The following is an 18,681-nucleotide window of genomic DNA, read 5'->3' as shown; positions in this document are numbered from 1 at the left end:
CAGCACGTCAACCGGGTCCATGGCTGATCAAACTGTCAGGTCACCTGAGTCCAGGTGACAGATGCACCCCGTTGGGGTCAGGAGTGCACCGCAAGGTAGTGGACCCCATGGCTGACGGCTGCGGATGCAGCTCTAGGTGATTCAGGTGAGCAGGTATTCTGGAGCACCAACACAGATCACACTGGGAGCTAGAGCATGAGATTTCCCAGGGTGCGGAATCTAAGAGCCAGTGGGTGTTCACCAGAGCCCCCTAGTGGTGAGGATGGATTTAGCTGCAGTCTGGCTCCAGGTTGCGACCCTCAGGGCCTCCCAGCTCACGCTCACAGTAGACTACAGGAAGGTAGAGAGGAAGCAGCAGACTGCGACAACAAAGGATATTCAGGAGATAGCCAAAGGTCGGGGCAACAAGCATGTAAGGATAGTCAAGGAACACGCCAAGGTCGGGATATGAAGCAGACAAGCACAGTCAAGAACAAGCCAGGATTGGTAACTAGAATCAGACGTAGAACACACAGCATGGAGCACATGGAAACCAAACACACAATATTGATCAGCAGGGCTGGCTTGCAGTGCACAGGTTAATATAGTGATCTCTGATAGGGCCTGCGGTAGAGCCATGCTTTGAGGAGAGATTACTTAAAGCAGCCAGGTGAAGTTCTCTTAAGCTGAACACATGGAGTGGTAAGCTGACAGACAAACATTACTGCGGATCCACAACAGTAATATTGCACCCTTGTTTGGACAAATTTCAGTGTTTTTGATTTGATTACATTATTGAATAAAATGTATTACTATTATTTTTTATAATTATTTATAGTTATTTATTATAATTTATGATTTTGCATTTCAAACTTTATCATACCCGGGATGTCTACTAGACTTTTGTTTGGACAGATTGAAGCGGGTTATTCCTAAGAATCACAGGCCTACAATATAAAACAACAAATTTCCATGCAAAACAATGTACCGCTTTGACATGCAAAAATCTGACATAATTATACCGCCAGGGAGGTTAATCAGTCCATAGCACCTGCTGCCATATTCCTGCATCTCAGTTCCTTTGTTTCTGTGCACAGTTGAGTCGCTTAGCCCTATTTCCATGTAGGGGGTATGGCTTTTTGGCCACAATTCATCCATGAAGAACATTTCTGGCCAGACTACTCCAGACAGTAGATGGGTGTACCCAAGTCCCACTGGTTTTTGCCAGTTCTGTTCTGATGGCATTCCTGAACATCTTCCGATGTCGAAGGGAAGTAAGCATAATGTGTCTTTCATTTGCTGCATTAAGTTTCCTTGGCCGACCACTGTGTCTACGGTCCTCAATGTTTTTTTGTGCTTCTTCAAAAAAAGCTTGAACAGCACATCTTGAAACACCAGTCGGCTATGGAATCTTTGTTTTGCTGATGCAGTAAAACTACCTTGTGTCTTGTTGCTGTGCTCAGTCGTGCCATGGTGTATAACCTGTGACATGAAGCTATCTTCCACAATCTCATCTTAGTAGTAGAGTTTGTCTGTTTTTCATCTCATCTTAAGCCTCCTACACAGCTGTTTCTCTTTCAACCCATATATGAAATTGATAATCAGCACCTGTCTATTATAATTGATTATTTAATACCTGACTCTAATTCTATAAAATCCCTGACTTTGTGCAAATATAAGAATTGATGCTGGTTTGAAGGCAAAGGGTAGCCGCACCAAATATTGATTTGACTTAGATTTTTCTTCTGTTTACTCACTTTGCATTTTGTAAATTCATAAAAGCAAAAACAATAAAATGTAAAAATGCTTTCAAAAATATACAATGGGGACAGAAAGTATTCAGACCCCCTTAAATGTTTCACTCTTTGTTATATTGCAGCCATTTGCCAAAATCATTTAAGTTAATTTTTTTTCCTCATTAATGTACACACAGCACCCCATATTGACAGAAAAACACAGAATTGTTGACATTTTTGCAGATTTATTTAAAAAAAAACTGAAATATCACATGGTCCTAAGTATTCAGACCCTTTGCTGTGACCAGTGGCGTCGCTAGGGGGTGGCTTTTGGGGCTATAGCCCCGAATCTCGGCCCCATTGCCCCGAGTCTCTGCAGGGGTCCCCGAGGGGAGGCTCTCTGGGGACCCTGATGTGAGTGGGGGGCTCTCAGGGGCCCCTGATGCAGGGGGGAGGCTCTCTGGGGACCCTGATTTAAGGGGGAGGCTCTCTGGGGACCCTGATTTCAGGGGGAGGCTCTCTGGGAACCCTGATGCATTGGGGAGGCTCTCTGGGAACCCTGATGCAAAGGGGGCTCTCTGGGGACCCTGATTTAAGTTGGAGGCTCTCTGGGGACCCTGATTTAAGGGGGAGGCTCTCTGGGAACCTTGATGCAAGGGGGGGCTCTCTGGGAACCCTGATGCAAGGGGGAGGCTCTCTGGGGATCCTAATGTAGGGTGGGCTCTCTGGGGACCCTGATGTAAGGGGGGGCTCTCTGGGGATATATTCACTCACACGTATATTATATACATTCACACGTATATTATATACATGTGTATGCCCACCCAAGCATATGACTTTCTTTACTAAGTTGCTATGGGCTCTAGCCCCAGATCTTTTGTAGAACTAGCAACGCCCCTGGCTGTGACACTCATATTTAACTCAGGTGCTGTAAATTTCTTCTGATCATCCTTGAGATGGTTCTACACCTTCATTTGAGTCCAGCTGTGTTTGATTATACTGATTGGACTTGATCAGGAAAGCCACACATCTGTCTATATAAGACCTTACAGCTCACAGTGCATGTCAGAGCAAATGAGAATCATGAGGTCAAAGGAACTGCCTGAAGAGCTCAGAGACAGAATTTTGGCAAGGCACAGATCTGGCCAAGGTTAAAAAAAAAATTCTGCTGCACTTAAGGTTTCTAAGAGCACATTGGTCTCCATAATCCTTAAATGGAAGACGTTTGGGACGACCGGAACCCTTCCTAGAGCTGGCTGTCCGGCAGTCAGGGAATGGGTGAAAGTTGTAGAAAGTCAACCATCACTGCAGCCCTCCACCAGTCGGGGCTTTATGGCAGAGTGGCCCGACGGAAGCCTCTCCTCAGTGCAAGACACATGAAAACCCGCATGGAGTTTGCTAAAAAAAAAACACCTGAAGGACTCCAAGATGGTGAGAAATAAGATTCTTTGGTCTGATGAGACCAAGGTAGAACTTTTTGGCCTTAATTCTAAGCGGTATGTGTGGAGAAAACCAGCCACTGCTCATCACCTGTCCAATACAGTCCCAACAGTGAAGCATGGTGGTGGCAGCATCATGCTGTGGGGGTGTTTTTCAGCTGCAGGGACAGGACGACTGGTAGCAATCAAGGGAAAGATGAATGCGGCCAAGTACAGGGATATCCTGGACAAAAACCTTCTCCAGAGTGCTCAGGACCTCAGACTGGGCTGAAGGTTTACCTTCCAAAAAGACGATGACCCTAAGCACACAGCTAAAATAACGAAGGAGTGGCTTCACAACAACTCCGTGACTGTTCTTGAATGGCCCAGCCACAGCCCTGACTTAAACCCAATTGAGCATCTCTGGAGAGACCTAAAAATGGCTGTCCACCAACATTTACCATCCAACCTGACAGAACTGGAGAGGATCTGCAAGGAGGAATGGCAGAGGATCCCCAAATCCAGGTGTGAAAAACTTGTTGCATCTTTCCCAAAATGACTCATGGCTGTATTAGATCAAAAGGGTGCTTCTACTAAATACTGAGCAAAGGGTCTGAATACTTAGGACCATGTGATATTTCAGTTTTTCTTTTTTACTGAAGCTGCAAAAATGTCAACAATTCTGTGTTTTTCTGTCAATTTGGGGTGCTGTGTGTACATTAATGAAGAAAAAAATGAACTTAAATGATTTTAGCAAATGTCTGCAATATAACAGAGTGAAAAATGTAAGGGGGTCTGAATACTTTCCGTCCCCACTGTATTTTACAGCATTTTGAGCACTTTAACTTACTTTGTATGATGAATTACCTATGTGTTTTTCTACTATTGCAATATTAGTTCACACAAAGTTTCTCCTATTGTTATTTGTAGCACTTGCACTTTATACTAGCTGCCCCTTGGCATTCTATGATTATTACTGAGGATTTTATTTTCTATATGTTCTATGCTACATCTATTTAGTCAATACCTAGAGCGCAACATCATGCATTGATTTTTATTTTATTTCTTTACATCTGCCAAAAACTTTTCACAGTCCTGTGTAAAACATTTTTATATACACACAGAAAAAGGTATCGAATATAAAATGGTATGTGGGCCCCAACTAAAATTAAATAAAAATAAATGGATATACCACACACACACACACACACACACTGTCAGCAACTGTCGGGAATGTGTGGCAATAGTGAAAATAAACTCAAATGTATGTGGCATATCTTCAATATAGCAGATATGCTAACAATATAAAGTGCTTGACAATAGAAAGTGCAATGAAGTAACATATAATGCAAAACTCTTGAAGCTGTCAGCTACTGACAGAAGTGTGTTGCAACAGTGAAAATGAACTCATTGTGTGTAGAAAATCTTCACTGAAGCAAAAGTGCTAACAATATAAAGTGCAATAAAATTTCATAATGTGCAAATGGAAGACACAGATGTAATATCAAACTCTAATAACGTCCAAATATCTCATAAAGTGCATAAACAAAGATGAAGTGCAATGTCCAAAAAAGTGCAATCCAACTCCAATGGGATGAAAAAAAAAAAAACACTCTATATATAGCAGTCCATATATATAAAAAGTGCATAAAAAAAATCGATCGGTGTGCACTTCATCCAATCACTATCACCATCCGATGTGCGCCACTCGTTTCTCCCAGCCTCTCACCTCTAATGAACACCCCTACGGGTCAAATTGAGCTTTAATATGAAGTAGAAACAGGATCCCCACAATCAATCGAGCTCCAGCGATCGCCACAGCAATAGCGGTATTTTTGGAAGATGGCTTCAGCCTCCAGGCTCATCAGATGCGGTGAGGGCATGCAATAAAGAGAGATGGCTCCATCGTGTAGTAATTTGTAAAAAATTTATTCATAAACAAACATAGCAACTTACATTTAAAATCTCAACAATCCGACTGTTATATGGGTACTTCCGATCTCGGCCGCGACCAGAAGTGACGACACCTGGCTCCTCTCTGACACGTTGCGTCACTGCTCACATGACTTCATCAAATGGAGGAGCCAGGTGTCGTCTGCAATCAATATACGCTTATTGCAGTTTTTTTTTACCAAAAATATGTATAATAATAGATACTGGCCTAAACCGATGAAGAAATTAGTTTTTTTTTAAAAACTTTTGGGGATATTATAGCAAAAAGTAAAAAATATAGTTTTTTCAAAATTGTCATTCTTTTTTGTTTCTAGCGCAAAAAATAAAAAACAGAGGTGATTAAATACCACCAAAAGAAAGCTCTATTTGTGGGGAAAAAGGGCCGAAAATTTCATTCGGGTACAGCAAACGACCGCGCACTTGTGCACAAAAAATATGGGGATTTGGAATGGGAGATCCTGCTTCTCTGAACCATGGGAGCCATACACTCCTCTTTATGGGAGAACTAAGGATCTCCCATTCTATGGATAGTGTAGGACCCACTAACCATGGAGTACTTTGTCACAGTAAGTGGGCTTAAGCACCATATAGCAATATGGCGTGACCAAATCCCTATATTTTTTGATAATGTTTTTTGAAAATGTCTAGGTGTTTTAAATAGCCTTGCAGGAGGTACATGTCTTTTTTGCATGTGTGCACTGTAATATTGTTCTGTTGTATGGTCTTATAGCTGCACCATCTTTAATGCATCATTTAGGGTGTGCCCCCCAAATATCTTGTTTGACCTCTGTGATTGGTCACATTAATCACAAGTGATAGACAGGGCCAATCACAGCCCATGAGTATTAAGATATGAATTGTGACTAAAACACTGAATAAATCGATTTAATTCAGTAAAAATGGTTGTTTATAACAGGGATATTCACTGTTAGAAAACAATCATAGTGTGCAATCCTGATCGCCTCCCCAGAGTAGTAGCATGTTACCACTATGTTTCTCTGGTCGTAATATGCAAAATAAAAAGTAAAAAAAATAATAAAAATATTTTATATATATATATATATATAAATTTCACTGTCACCAGTCAGTGTCTCTGATCACTGCCACACCAGATAAAAGATGACGCTATACAGCACTGATGAAAGTATGAAAAATACATAAATAAATTAAAAAAAGCGGGGGGATATATTTCTATTTCATTTTCTTTTAAATTGTGTGTAAAAAAAATTACAAACTTCAACAAACTTGTCATGCCCCTTACTAAATATTTCCAAAATAGGTAATCTAGGGGCGATTTATACTGTCCTGGCATTTTCGAGCCTCAAGAAAAATGATAGCGATTAGAGATAGAGAGACACACACACATATAGTTGTGCTCAGAATTGGCAGAATTTATGATTTCTTGGCCATTTTTCAGAGAATATGAATGATAACACAAAAACTCTTTTCACTCATGGTTAGTGTTTGGCTAAAGCCATTTATTATCAATCAACTGTGTTTACTCTTTTTAAATCATAATGGCAAAAGAAACTACCCAAATGACCCTGATCAAAAGTTTACATACCCTGGTGATTTTGGACTGATAACATGCACACAAGTTGACACAAAGGGGTTTGAATGGCTATTAAAAGGTAACCATCCTCACCTGTGATCTGTTTGCTTGTAATATGTGTGTGTGTGTGTGTGTGTGTGTGTGTAAGGTCAATGAGTTTCTGGACTCCTGACAGACCCTTGTATCGTTCATCCAGTGCTGCACTGACGTTTCTGGATTCTGAGTCATGGAGAAAGCAAAAGAATTGTCAAAGAATCTGCAGGAAAAGGTAGTTGAACTGTATAAAACAGGAAGGGGATATAAAAAGATATCCAAGGAATTGAGAATGCCAATCAGCAGTGTTCAAACTCTAATCAAGAAGTGGAACATGAGGGGTTCTGTTGAAACCAAACCACGGTCAGGTAGACCAACTAAAATTTCAGCCACAACTGCCAGGAAAATTGTTCGGGATGCAAAAAAAACCCACAAATAACTTCAGGTGAAAACACTCTCTGAAAACATGTGGTGTAGCTGTTTCAAGATGCACAATAAAGGGAGGCACTTGAAGAAAAATGGGCTGCATGGTCAAGTCGCCAGAAGAAAGCCATTATTACACAAATGCCACAAAGTATCTCACTTAAAATGCGCCAAACAGCACAGAGACAAGCCTCAAACCTTCTGGCACAAATTCATTTGGAGTGATGAGACCATTTTTGGCCACAACCATAAATGCTACATTTGGAGAGGAGTCAACAAGGCCTATGATGAAAGGTACACCATTCCTACTGTGAAACACGGAGCTGGATCGCTGATGCTTTGGGGGATGTGTGAGCTACAAAGGCACAGGAAATTTGGTCAAAATTAATGGCAAGGTGAATGCAGTATGTTATCAAAAAATAGTGGAGGAACATTTGCATCAGCCAGGAAGCTGCGCATGGGACGTACTTGGACATTCCAACATGACAATGATCCAAAACACAAGGCCAAGTTGACCTGTCATTGGCTATAGCCGGATATAGTGAAGGTTCTGGAGTGGCCATCTCAGTCTCCTGACCTCAATAAGAGAAATGGGCAGCTTTACCATCTGAGAAGATAAAGAGCCTCATCCACAAATACTACAAAAGACTTCAAGCTGTCATTGATGTTAAAAGGGGCATTACACGGTATTAAGAACTGGGGTATGTAAACTTTTGATCAGGGTCATTTGGGTAGTTTCTGTTGTCATTATGATTTATGTTTTATTATGAGTAAAAACACAGTTGATTGATTATAAATGGCTTCAGCCAAACACTAACCATAAGTGAAAGAAAAGTTTTTGTGTTATCATTCATATTCTCTGAAAAATGGCCAAATCAATCATAAATTCTGCCAGAGTATGTAAACTTATGAGCACAACTATACACACTCACACACACAGTGAGGGGAAAAAGTATTTGATCCCCTGCTAACTTTGTACATTTGCCCACTGACAAAGAAATGATCAGTCTATAAATTTTAATGGTAGGTTTAATTGAACAGTGAGAGACAGAACAAAAAAAATATACAGAAAAACGCATTTCAAAAAAAGTTATAAATTGATTTGCATTTTAATGAGTGAAATAAGTATTTGATCCCCTATCAATCAGCAAGATTTCTGGCTCCCAGGCGTCTTCTATACAGGTAAGGAGCTGAGATCAGAAGCACTCTCAAAAGGGAGTGCTCCTAATCACAGCTTTTTACCTGTATAAAAGACACCTGTCCACAGAAGCAATTAGATTCTAATCTCTCCACCATGGCCAAGACCAAACAGCCATCCAAGGATGTCAGGGACAAGATTGTAGACCTACACAAGGCTGGAATGTGTTACAATATCATAGCCAAGCAGCTTGGTGAGAGGGTAATAACAGTTGGTGCGATTATTCGCAAACAGAAGAAACACATAATAACTGTCAATCTCCCTCGGTCTGGGGCACCATGCAAGATCTTTACTCCTGGAGTTGCACTGATCATGAGAACGGTGAGGAATCAGCCCAGAACTACACGGGAGAATCTTGTCAATGATCTTAAGGCAGCTGGAACCAGTCACCAAGAAAACAATTGATAACACACTACACCATGAAGGACTGAAATCCTGCACTGCCTGCAAGGCCCCTTCTGCTCAAGAAAGCACATGTACAGGCCCGTCTGAAGTTTGCTAATGAACATCTGAATGATTCAGAGGAGAACTGGGTGAAAGTGTTGTGGTCAGATGACACCAAAATAAAGCTCTTTGGCATCAACTCAACTCGCTGTGTTTGGAGGAGGAATGCTGCCTATGACCCCAAGAACACCATCCCCGTCAAACATGGAGGTGGAAACATTATGCTTTGGGGGTGTTTTTCTGCTAAGGGGACAGGACAACTTCACTGCATCAAAGGGACGATGGACGGGCCCATGTACCGTCAAACCTTGAGTGAGAAACTCCTTCCCTCAGCCAGGGCATTGAAAATGGGTCCTGGATGGGTATTCCAGTATGACATTGACCCAAAACACACAGTCAAGGCAACAGAGGAGTGGCTCAGGAAGAAGCACATTAAAAGGTCCTGGAGTGGCCTAGCTAGTGTCCAGACCTTAATCCCATAGAAAATATGTGGAGGGTGCTGTAGGTTCGAGTTTCCAAACATCAGCCTCGAAACCTTAATGACTTGGAGAGGAGTGTGACAAAATCCCTCCTGAGATGTGTGCAAACCTGGTGGCCAAATACAAGAGACGTCTGACCTCTGTGTGATTGCCAACAAGGAATTAGACACCAAGTACTAAGTCATGTTTTGCGGACGGGTCAAATACTTATTTCACTCATTAAAATGCAAATCAATTTATAACTTTTTTGAAATGCGTTTTTGAGGATTTTTTTGTTGTTTTTCTCTCTCTCTCACTGTTAAAATAAACCTACCATTAAAATTAAAGACTGATCATTTCTTTGTCAGTGGGTAAACATACAAAATCAGCAGGAAATCAAATACTTTTTTTCTCTCACTGTATATATACACATACCATAGTTTGTGGACGCTATAACTTTCCTACAGACAAAATAAAAAACACTAATTTGGGTTATTTTCACCAAGGAAATGTAGCAGTGTACATTGTGGCCCAAAATTTATGAAGAACGATTATTTATTTGCAAAATGTTATAACAAATGAAAAAAAAAAAAAAAAAAAAGTGGTTTTTGATTTTTTTTCCATTTATCAAAAAAAAAAACAAACAAAACCCTGGCGGTGATTGAATACCACCAAAAGAAAGCTTAATTTGCGGGAAAGGAGTGAGTGTCCAGTATTGAAGTGGTTAACTATAAACACTGAAAATGTATCTCGAATACAATAAACAGACTATACAGTGTCAGCACGATATGCAATAAAAGACAAATGCTTGAAAGAAAAATAATATGTGCATTATCCCCTTACCGCCGAGCGTACACAGATGTGCATACTCAGCTTTCGGGGGTTATACCGGGATATTTCCCGCAGCTGCAGATATCATCCCGGTACCGTTTTTTTAGAGCCGGCGATCAGTTTTCCAGGGATAAAAACCGATGCGGCTAAAACGTCCTCCCTCCCGCCGCTCTAACCGGGCCTCCCGTCCCGGCTAGGGACAGACCCAGTCTCCTGATTGTAAACACAAAAGCGACGTCATGACGTCACTTCCCGTTTACTTGGCTGCCAATGGCGCTGGTTTAAAAAAAATATACAGTATTCAGAATCGCGGAAAATGGCGATCTGAATACTTTGAAGTGCAAATGAGGGATCAGGGGTTATATATATATATATATATATATATATATATTTGTACAGTGTACGCTAAATGCAAAATATAAAAAGGGAAAGCAAAGGCTTTCAGTATTGTTTTCAAAATAAATCTTTTCATGTATATATTATTTTCAATGTTTCTATGTAAATTCTTTAATTAGACAAGTAAATGGGGGCAGCTAAACATGCACTACTTCCAGTTTTGCAGTGCCACACAATATATGCTATAGTTATTGCTCCTATTCACAAGAAACAATAGTTGTACAGAGCCATTAAGAGCTCCATTCAGCAATACTTCACAAATCTCTGAATAATACAATGACAAAAAAAACACTTTGCAAACTTTGTAAGCTTCTAATGCAGTGTTTAACCACTTGCTGACTGCAATATGTATATATACATTGCGATTTGCAAGTGGTTTACTGGGATTATGGCTGAAGAGGTCAGCCATAACCCCGGGACCGCTTTTTTCTGCAGGCGTCCAGCTCTCTCATAAAACTGGTCCAAGGAGCTCATGAGCTGCTGGAACGGTTCCCAAAGCGGAAGAGAATGTCGTTTCCATCCCCCCATGTGTTTCTCAGGCTTATCGTTTCCACTGGTTTGCCCAAGAAACGATCCAAGCATGCGCCCGGCTGCTCCCATAGGCAATCAGAGTTAGCAATCTTTAATTGACTATGGCCTTGGAGGACCGGAGCAACGTCAGCACTTCTGGTGTAGGCTGGAAGAATTTTTTTTTCTTTTTCATCTTTTACTTTTAAAAAGGTAAAGAAGAGGTTTGGGGTCTTTTGGGGACCTCAGATCTCTCCATAAATAGGACCCGTCGTCCTTACTTATATTACAAGGATGTTTATTATGAATAAAATAAATTAAAAAAAAAAAATGTACAGCTCACGCACAGCAGCAAACGCATACGTATGTCACGCACGCATATGTAAACAGTATTCAAATCACATGTGAGGTATCGCCACGAACATTAGAGTGAGAGCAATAATTTTGAATGCTAGACTTCCTCTGTAATGCTAAACAGGTAACCTGTAGAGGCTTTTAAAGTGCTGCCTTTGAAGATTTTTCAAGTACCGTAGTTTTTTGCTAGTCCACGTGCGCAATTTTAAAGCATGACATATTGGGTACCTATTTACTCGCCATAACATCATCTTTCATATTATAGAAAACATTGGGGTAACTACTTTTTTTTTTTTTAAACTCAATAAAGTGTATTTTATTTCCATAAAAAAATTGCGTTTGCAAAACCCGTGCATGAATACCATGTGACATAAAAAAAATTGTAACGAATGCCATTTTATTCCCTAGGGTCTCTGCTAAAAAAAAAAAAAAAAATTTTTAAAAAGTATAATATTCAGGGGGTTATAAGTAATTTTCTAGCAAAAAATATTGGTTTATACTTGTAAACAAAAAATTGCCTGAAAAAACCTGCTCGGCTTGCTTTGTGCATTGATGCGCAGTCATGTTGGAACAGGAAGGGGGCATCACCAAACTGTTCCCACAAAGTTGGGAGCATGAAATTGTCCAAAATGTCTTGGTATGCTGACGCTTTAGGAGTTCCCTTCACTGGAACTAAGGGACCAAGCCCAACCCCTGAAAAACAACCCCACACCATAATCCCCCCTCCCCCAAATGATTTGGACCAGTGCACAAAGCAAGATCCATAAAGACATGGATGAGTAAGTTTAGGGTGGAGGAACTTGACTGGCCTGCAGAGAGTCCTGACCTCAACCCAATAGAATACCCTTGGGATGAATTAGAGTGGAGACTGAGAACCAGGCCTTCTTGTCCAACATCCGTGCCTGGTCTCACAAATGCGCTCCTGGAAGAATGGTCAAACAATGGTCCTAAACCTTGTGGACAGTCTTCCCAGAAGAGTTGAAGCTGTTATAGCTGCAAAGGGTGGGCCAACTCAATACTGAACCCTAGGGCCTAAGACTGGGATGCCATTAAAGTTTAAAAGTTCATGTGCATGTAAAGGCAGGCATCCCAATACTTTTGGTAATATAGTGTATATACACCCATTGCGGTTTACCGGAGTTATGGCTGAAGCCATCAGCCATAACCCAAGTATTTTTTTTTCAGCTGGCGAGTGGCTCTTTCATGAAAGTGGCCCGAGGAGCTAATTAGCCGCTGGATTGCTTTCAGAAACGGCGGAAGGGTTGTCTCTTCCACCTGCTTGCCAGCGTCTCAGGCTTACTGTTTTTACTGGTGCACCGATCCGATGGTTCACGTAGCTGGCCAGAGGTTACCAGAGACCAAATCACCTCTATGGTCTTAGAGGATCAGAACAATGTCATGTCATGACTTCCGGTCTAGGAGTAGAAGTAAACTCATTTTTTTTAATCTTTTGCTTTTAATGGTAGAGGAGAGATTAGGGGTCTTATTGACCACAGATCTCTCCATAAAGAGGACCTGTCATCCCTTATTTCTATTACAAGGGTTGTTTACATACCTTGTAAGAGGAATAAAAGTGATCCAAAATAAAGTGAAAAGAAAAAATTTAAAACATTTTTAAAAGCGCCCTAGTCCCTCTGTGCTCGTGCGCAGAAGCGAACACATGCGTAAGTCACACATGCATATGTAAATGGTGTTCGCACCACACATGAGGTATTGCCAGGAACATTCGAGCAAAAGAATTCAAGTGCTGGACCTCCTCTGTTACTCTAAAACAAGCAAACTGTAAACATAAAGTGTCCCCAAGGAGATTTTTAAGAATCGTAGTTTGTCACCATTCCACAAGCGTGCGCAATTTTAAAGCATGTCATGTTCAGTATCCATTTGCTCGTCGTGACATCTTTAATAAGTTACCAAACAATTGGGTTATATACAGTGCCTTGAAAATTTCAATATTTTTTACACATAAATATCTGAAAAGTGTGGCATGCATTTGTATTTAGCCCCCCTTTACTCTGATACCCCTAACATCTAGTGGAACAAATTGCCTTCAGAAGTCACCTGATTAGTAAAGAGCCCACCTGTGTGTAATTTATTCTCAGTATAAATGCAGCTGTTCTGTAAAGCCCTCAGGAGGTTTGTTAGAGAACTTTAGTGAACAAACAGCATCATGAAGGCCAAGGAACAAACCATACAGGTCAGGGATACAGTTGTGGAGAAGTTTAAAACAGGGTTAAGTTATAAAAAAAAATCCCAAGCTTTGAAAATCTTGCGGAGCTGATATTCAATCCATCAACAGAAAATGGAGAGTATGGCACAACTGCAAACCTACCAAGACATGGCCATCCACCTAAACCAGGGATCCTCAAACTATGGCCCTCCAGCAGTTACAGAAATACACATCCCATGAGGCAATGTAAAACACTGACATTCGCAGACATGACTAGGCATGATGGGAATTGTAGTTCCTGAACAACTGGAGGGCCATAGTTTGAAGACCCCCTGACCTAAACTGACAGGCCAGGCAAGGAGAGCATTAATCAGAGAAGCAGCCAAGAAGCCCATGGCAACTCTGGAGAAGCTGCTGAGATCCACAGCTCAGGTGGGAAAATCTGTCCACAGGACAACTATTAGTCATGCACTCCACAAATCTGGCCTTTATGGATAAGTGTTGAGAAGAAAGCCATTGTTGAAAGAAAGACATAAGAAGTCCCGTTGGCAGTACACAAGAAGCCATGTGGGGGACACAGCAAACATGTGGAAGGTGCTCTGGTCAGATGAGACCAAAATTGAACTTTTTGGTCTAAAAGCAAAACAATATGTGTGGCAGAAAACTAACACTGCACATCACCCTGAACACACCATCCCCACCGTGAAACATGGTGGTGGCAGTATCATGTTGCGGGGATGCTTTTCTTCAGCAGGTACAGGGAAGCTGGTCGGTTGATGGGAAGATTGATGGAGGCAAATACAGGGCAATCTTAGAGGAAAACCTGTTAAGAGTCTGCAAAAGACTTGAGACTGGGGTGGAGGTTCACCTTCCAGCAGGACAATGACCCTAAACATACAGCCAAAGCTATAATGGAATGGTTTAGATCAAAGCATATTCATGTGTTAGAATGGCCCAGTCAAAGTTCAGACTTAAATCCAATTAAATATCTGTGGCAAGACTTCCAAACTGCTGTTCACAGACGCTCTCCATCCTATCTGACAGAGCTTGGGCTATTTTGCAAAGAATGGGCAAAAATGTCACTCTCTAGATGTGCAAAGCTGGTAGAGACATCCCCAAAAAGACTTGCAGCTGTAATTGCAGCGAAATATATTTCTACAAAGTATTGACTCAGGGGGGCTGAATACAAATGCACTCCACACTTTTCAGATATTTGTAAAAAATTATGAAAACCAATTATTTTCCTTCCACATCACAATTATGTGCCACTTTGTGTTGGTCTATCACATAAAATGTGGAAAATTTCAAGGGGAATGAATACTTTTTCAAGGCACTGTATTTTTTTTGCAATAAAATTCATTAAAGTGTATTGTTTCCCAAAGCATTGTGTTTAAAGAATGCTGCGCAAATACAGTGTGACAAAATAATGCAATGATCACCATCACCATCTCTATGAGACCTCTCTAGAGGTCTCATAGAGATAGATATAGATATATATCTATATAGATATATATATAGATATATATCTATATAGATATATATAGATATATATCTATATAGATATATATCTATATAGATATATATATATATATATATATATCTATATATATATATATATATATATATATATATATATATAGATATATATATATATATATATATATGTTTGGGGTTCTAAGTAATTTTCTAGCAAAAAATACAGATTTGAACTTGTAAACAAAAAGTGCCAGAAAAGGCTTGGTTGGCAAGTGGACAGAGTAGGAGGATTAAAGCACTATCAAGTTTGTATAGATGTCTATGTTCCAGCTGGGAAGAATGATCCTCCACTTGACTTGGTTACCATTCTAGCAGAGGCAAATTGGTGATGGGAAACCAAAACGTTATAGCTAAGAGTTGATGGAAAATCGTCCAATGGTCTTTGAGATTATGAACACAGGCATAATACGCTGCAGTCAGATCTGTAAAATGTACACGTTTATAGGCACCTGAACACACCAGTATTGTACACTGTCAGGGATTATAACCCCTCTTGACTCTAAACAAAATGGCTATAATACACCTTAAAAGAACTCTTGCTTGAAGTTTCAGTGTTTTGTCCTCCCAGGTGTCAAAATAAAATTAGGACTTTGTCCCATGAGGTCTGACAGAGCACCCCCACCCTCTACAGCCATCCAACATAACTAGCAGGGAGATGGATACTTGATAACTGTTGTTTGTCTTGGCTCCCAGCACTTGCCCATGACAAGCAGCGACAAGAGGAATTTAGAGGAAGGGGTGGGTGGGAGCCAAACCTACAAAGCCCATAAGAATGTGGGACAGAGTACTAGTGTACTTGGTCTCCTGAAGGGACCATGACAGAACACTGAAAAAAATAAATAAAATGAAGTGATAATTCTTTACAGTAATGTGATCTCAGATTTACTTTTATGCTTTTGTTATTGTATTTAATACTGTTCATGGGATCTCTAGTTTCCTTGGTGTTTTGCAATAAACAGTTGTTTTACAACAGAAAGGAGAAACTGTATTAAGTGAACAGAGGAGACTGTATTGTTTTCAAATGAGTTGATTTACTAAAAGGCAAAAAGGCTGTTTACTTTTCAAGGAAAGGTGCCCCAGAGCTTAGTGAATGTGATAAAAAAAAAAAAAAAATACACAATCAAGTTCATAGGAAAAAAAAAAATTAATTCATTTTGCTTGCACACGATTGGATGCTGAAAGTCAGCAAAGCCTCGCCAGGGGCAAATGCCCTTGCAAAATGAAACTTCCCATGGAATAATAACAGCCTATTTGCCTTTAGTAAATGAATCCCAATGAGTCAGCCAACTCCGAGGTTTATGAACAATCCCATTGCAAAAACGTTGGGACCCTGTGTAACGCTAGGTTCACACCTATGCATTTTTGCATGGGCGCGGCAGGCACCTTTTAAAAAACATGGCCGCACAATTTTACATGGGTGGGGTGCCATTCTGAATGGGTGGGTGGGGTGCCATTCTGAATGACAGACTGCGCATTTTCACTGCGGGTGGTTGCGGGTATTGCTGCTGCGATTCCTGCACCTGCAGAAGTGTGAACCAAGCCTAAAATCGAATAAAACAAAAATTACCTTATGTTTGTCTTTAAATGGTCAATTCGGTTTTTAGGTAAATTTTACACAGCATCTCAACTTTTTTTGGGAATTGGGGATGTACTAAAAGAGTAAAAGGCTGTTTGCTTTGCAAAGTGAATACCAGTAAATAAGGTAGACCCATGTAAGTTTGGATACCCAATCCTGTGGGGGAAAATTAACAAAACAATTTTTTTTTTTTTTTGCTTGTCAATTCAAGAGAATACAGGTCGCCTTATTTTTTAGAATTCACTTTGCCAAGTGAACAGCCTCTTTTAGTAAATTAACTCTATAGACTTGAACAGTGAGCGTAAAAGTAGAGAATAAAACAGTAAAGTAAAACTTCTGCACTGCAAGCATAAGTAATGAAAAAATATAGCCCATATATAGATTAAGTTACAAACTATACAAAAAAAAAATGATTTCTAAAAAGCAACCCAAAATCCACAGTTAAAAGCGTTACTAAACCTGCAACAGTAAAATTAGTCTGTATATGCAGTAAAGCAGGGGTAGGCAACCTCGGCCCTCCAACTGGGCTGAAACTACAAGTGCCATGAGACATTGCGAGACCATGAGAATCACAGGCATGATTCCTAGAGGCAGATGCAAGATGGGATTTGTAGTTTCACCACTGCTGGAGTGCCAAGGTTGCCTACCCCCCGCAGTATAGCATGCTTGTTATACTCATTGCAGAATCTAAGGGGTTAATACTGTCTTTTCTGTTCCTCCACAGTCCCCAAACCATATCCTGATAGAACAGAGCTTTGTATTCCTAGTTTTGTTCTTTTTGGGAGTACATGTGATCAGCATAGTCCAGACAGAGGGTCAGGTGTCCTGCAGCCCCACAGTACAGTCAGAGGAGAATGAAACTCCCCCTACAAGCTTTAACCAGACACTGATAGAAGCTATATACCACTGATGAGAAAACGTATTTAAATAGTTTATATTTACTTAAACAATTGCATTTCCATGTTCTGTGTACTGTGGGGGACCAAATCTAGTGAATGCAGGGTCCTGGATTTAGTAATACTTTAAGACTACATTGCAATAACTCAAAATATGTGCTCACTGAAAATATACTTTATATATTTCCTTTAATATAAAGCTTTTTTGCATACAACCCGTTTCTCCAATAAAGAATTGCTATGTCAACAATCAGGCTAGGCATCCCATACTCCACCACCTATAGGAAGTCTGTTGACAGACTTTAATGGGACAATGCAGCATTGCTTTTGACATCAGTTTAAGACATTTCCAAGATTATTCAGAATTCACTTCAGATCTAGCTGACCAGCTTCAGCTGCTTTTGCATTCTTATAGACTTGCATGAGCATAGGCAGGGGTGGGGGGGTGACATGACTGTTGCGGTTGTGGATTTCCAACCATCTGACAAGTTGCTTTAAGCACTTAAAAATCAGGCCAAAGTCTGACATTTCTCACATACATGTAAATATATGCATTTTGCTAGAAAATTTACTAGAACCCCCAAACAATATATCGTTTCTGAAAACAAAGTCCCTGGAGAGGAAAATGGTGGGCGTTACATTTTTTATGTCACACAATATTTGCGCAGCGGCTTATTAAACGCACATTTTCAGGAAAAATTACACTTTATTGAATTTTAGTGCACAAAACACGATACAACACCCAATTTTTTGGCAAAGTATAGATGTTACGCCGAGTAAATAGATACAAAACATGTCTCTTTAAAGTTCCGTATGACCGCGGAACAGCGACAAACTATAGTACCTAAAAATCTCCATCAGCAAGGCTTTACTGATCACCTGGATCAGTGTAGTTAGTTACAAAGGAGGTCTGGCACTAGAATTATTGCTCTCACTCTGACCTGCGGAACAATAGGCAAGTGTGGTGCAATCTTAGTTTACATAAATGTGTGGGACCTTCATGCATGTTCGCATTTTCACAGAAGCACAAGCTTTTTTTTTTTATAGATCCTCCTCTTCTCGGGTCCCTCTTCGGCGCACCTGGCCCCTCCCTTCTGTTGAGTGCCCCCACAGCAAGCACTTTGCTATGGGAGCACCCGAGCCACAGCTCCATGTGACCATTCAGATATGGAGCTGTGGTTCCGCCCCGCCCCTCTCTCTCCTTTTTGGCCAGCTGACCAATTC

Source organism: Aquarana catesbeiana, linkage group LG08 (assembly GCF_042186555.1).
Source record: "Aquarana catesbeiana isolate 2022-GZ linkage group LG08, ASM4218655v1, whole genome shotgun sequence".
Classification (NCBI taxonomy): Eukaryota; Metazoa; Chordata; class Amphibia; order Anura; family Ranidae; genus Aquarana; species Aquarana catesbeiana.
The sequence above is the reverse complement of the archived record's forward strand: the minus strand, read 5'-3'. Positions refer to the sequence as shown.